The sequence below is a fragment of the Pempheris klunzingeri genome, chromosome 2 (genome assembly GCF_042242105.1).
Source record: "Pempheris klunzingeri isolate RE-2024b chromosome 2, fPemKlu1.hap1, whole genome shotgun sequence".
Taxonomy (NCBI): Eukaryota; Metazoa; Chordata; class Actinopteri; order Acropomatiformes; family Pempheridae; genus Pempheris; species Pempheris klunzingeri.
Window position 1 is genome coordinate 23,754,308 of NC_092013.1, and position 4,406 is coordinate 23,758,713.

Consider the following 4,406-nt stretch of genomic DNA (forward strand, 5'->3'; position numbering starts at 1 on the left):
AAAATTTCCATATTTTATAATATCAATACATTTTGTGTTGTGAAGTGATGCGTATATTTTCCAGCAGCCACATTTCCAGCGCAGTGATCATAGTGTTTTGATTTCTTTCACTATTTTTATCAGTACAGCTTTCCCTGTACCTACATGTGATGAGTCTATAATTAATAGAATTGCTCTGCTGACATTTTTATTCACACTAGAAGCTCCGTGAATGGCAGCGAGTCAGTCAGTCAACCATTTTTAGTTCAAATAATATCTCAACAAAGGCTCCAGGCCGTGAACTGCAAGCCTTCGACTCCGGATGGACATTTATTTAGAAAACTGGACACCTGTTATAATGTATTTAGCAAAGTGAACATACTGTTAATATTTTACTGGACAAGCTGGAATGAAAATAAAAAGAAGAGAATCCATCAAGGATAAGCCTCCACTTCCTCTGCCGTCTATGTTTTCTTTTTATTTGGTCTACACTTGTATTAATGTAAGTCATGCTGTGGGAGACTCACTGTCAAGGAACTTGTTCTAATAAAAAAGAAAAAAAAAATCTCAACAACAATGATGATGAACTTTCATGTTCCCCACTGGAAGAACTGTAATAACTTTGGTAGCGCCATCAACAGGTCAAAATTCTAATTCATCCATTACTTTTAATGGTTTAAGACCAAATTCCTCCAATATAGCATCCTGCCATGCTAAACTACAGATGGTAAACATGGTAATCACAATAACTGCTTAACATCAGCATGTTAGCATTGTCACTGTAATAATGTTTAATAATTTTATGTTAGCATTTACATTGTCAGTCTAGTTTTGTATATTACAAGCATATTGGGACTGTGGGGACACCAGAACAGTTGCTCTGAGCGTCTAATGCTAATACTGCATGTCTGTAACAGCGAGCAAAGGGATGACAAAGCATCAGCATTTGATGTCCTGGGAATGAGAACAGATTGTGTGTGAACCATCTTTGAGTACGTTGAAAAGCGCTCTATACAGACGCATTACCATCATTAATTTAGCAACTGTATATCCTAAGTTGTGTAGAAGAAATAACATTCTTTCCGCTGCCTCTCAGACGGGACATATACCAACAAGAGAAACTGATTTTAGCTGTTTTAGATAAAGTCAATAAGGACATTGTAGCACATATGGCACCCATATAAACTGTAATAAAAACAGGCATTTACCGGAAATCGAAAGCAAATTTTACACCTCAAAGGCTCGAGCTGTTTCAGCAAAACAGACTCAGGGTCAGAAGCATAAAACAAAATCAAAAACATGCAGAAACATCGTTGCATTTTTGCATCAGTTTATAAAGCTGCCTGTATGCCTGCTTCTAGTTTATGAATCTAAATACTTTTCAAACTGGGTGAATGTGCACAAGTCTCATTTGACCTCCAACTGTAAGCTGGAAAAGAACATAGAAACACACAACAATATATACACCAGGGAAGGGGGCACAGGTGGAAACAATCAGGACGGGGCAGACAATCACAGGAGCGGGAAACACACAAGGGCAGGAAGTCAAAGAGGGAGGAGTTGAACGCCAAAGTAAAACAGGAAGTCACAGAAAAAAAAACACTTACTAAACTTAAACTTAATGAGACATAACGAAACATAAGGGAGATAATCAATCATTTTGTGTGCAGGTAAATAACATGGCGTCTCTAATGTAAGACTGAGTATCGGCAATAAAAAGCGTTTCATCATGACATACTACCTCACCTTATATTCATCTCCATCATCTCTGCTGGCTATCCTCAGGGAGACATTTACCTCCAAGTCTAACCACCTTCAGCAGCAGACAGAACATTTTATTCCACCACCACTGACAACTCTGTAAATAAGTCTAAACATAGCAGCCAAGCCAGGCGGGTTTATAATGTTATTCTCTATTCTAAATCTCCTTTTAATGCAGCCAAGAAAAAAAACCCTGCCAATTGCAAAGCTATGAGCAAAACGTGTTATCAAACTTCTAAGCTGCTCAGGCCATCTGTTACCCAAAATAACAGCAGTCTCACTTTTCCTTACTGATGTACACTTTTTTTTTTTTACACAAAAAGAGAGAGAGAGAGAGAGAGAGAGAGAGAGAGAGAGAGAGAGAGAGAGAGAGAGAGAGGAGATCTCACCAACACAGACTAACCTCCAGGGTTTGGTTTTTCCTAAAACTGAGATAAGTCATCAGTCTGCTGGGCTGTTGGATCCAAGAATTTCATAAGTCATAAGTATGAAAGACTCGTAGGTGACACAGGAGACTGCAGAGAACTAGATGAGTGGATGGAAGGATGGATTCAGGGATGGATGGAGAGAGAGATGGATAAATTGAGTGATGGTTAGATGCATGGATGGATGGATGGATGGAGGGCGCAGGGAGCCAGGAGGAAAAGAAAGAAGAAACGGAAGAAAGGTGGATCAATCACAGTGGGATGCAGTGTTCATCTTTTGTAAAATCCAAATGTAAATTCATTTTTATCAAATTTCAGTCACCTGATTTTTCTTTTAAACAGACAAAATGGCGACAAGAAGCAACAGAAAGAGGGGAACAGTGTTCTGTTGAGAAATGTCTCATTCATGACTGATGACAATGATGATTTACGTCATGATGGTGTTACGTCTGTCCTTGACACGTAAGGCTGAGAGGACCTCTTATGATCGTCATGCCTGGTAGGAAGAGAAGACACACACACACACATATATACACACACACACACACACACACGTAAGCACAAAGGCACGAGGGAGTCTGGCACAGAGACTGTCTGAGAATATTCCATTATCTTCATATTTAAACGACCCCCATGGCTGCCATAGCCAGGCTTTGTTTGTATGAACTGTCTCGACCACCCCTCGACTCGCAATCAGAGATTACAGGTATCACACCGGTGGTTATCAGCTGTCTTGTAAACCCAGGCTTTCTGATTCGGTTCCCATAAAGGGGGCATTTGACGCATCATTTGACTCATTTTCTCTGTAAAAACTGAAAAAAAAAGGCATTTCCTCAGCTGAGAATCTACATCACTCATAGAGAACATCATCAGGGAAAAGAGGGTGGTACCTTTTACAGCCAATAACGAAAAATAATATGGGCCATTGGAGATGAGACTGGTTTGTCAACTGCTGTTTCCAAGATCGAGAATGATGTGTCAACCTAATTTTTCATGCCAATGCGAAGAATAAGCCATAAAAGCAGTGAGGAAAATGAAACCCATGCGCACAATCGCGCAACTCCTCTGCTGAGGAAGACTGTGATATGAGTGAAAGATCCAGAACAGCTACAGATGGGCCGTATGGGACTTACTTTGGCATTATATTTAGGCAGGTGGTGTGCTATGTGCACTGTGCTTGATTGGTACCATAGACTGTAAGAATGGAAGAAGCCACAGTGATGTCACCCATTGGTTTGTGCACTGCCATTTTGAAGTCTTACATTTATTAGATTTACTATGAAAACATCATGCAATATTAAACAAGACTTGAAACCAGCAACTGAGAGTGTAAATCCATTAGGAAATTGTTAACTGAGGTAACAAATCAAGTGAGAAGTAGGCTCATTTTCTCATTGACTTCAATACAATCTGACTTCTTTTTGCAAACCGTATCGTCGCCCCCTGCTGGCCATTAGAAAGAATGCAGGTTTAAGGACAAAAATGACCCCATTGAAACCCCATTATAACTTCAACTATTTACCCCATTGTCAGTGTAGCAAAAAATTATGCATCATAATATATCAGGGCTTTAAAATTATAGTTTTTAAAATTTTCTACCATTTTTAGCCAACCTCTTTGGCCTAGGGGGCAAACACATGCTATTTCCCAGGTATCCACAAGGGGCCATTGGTGCTCTATTATGGACCACTGTAGGAAAATGTTTAAAATTAATATACATCCACGTTGTATATATGAGCCTTACAGAACGGTGTGTGTATTTTGAGAAATGAGTGTGTGTGTGCGTGTTTGTGCATGCGTGTTTGCATGCGTGCAACTATATGTGTGTGTGTGCAACAGTTTGATTTCCGTTATACAGCAATTCACAGATTCCCTTTCCCTGTTTCTGTCCTCTCTCAGCCACACAAATACATACAGACACTTTCAACACTTTGTTAACAACATATATGTTAATACAAATTAAGTTTCATCTAAATATACCTACAGACTTTTATTTTTTATTTTTTTAATTTATTTACTATTGACAAATATGGAGCCAAATACAACTTGTGATGCTAATATCAACATCTCTATGTGGGAACAATTTGTTAATGCCACAAAAAAGGTAAAATTAAGTTATAGTAAATGAAGTATGAAGAGGTAGAGGACTGATCAGTAGACAGGAAGGACCAGTTGCTGCATCCATTATAAAGATAATAGAAATGCTAAGTCTGTAAACCATATTAATCTGTTAAAGAAAAC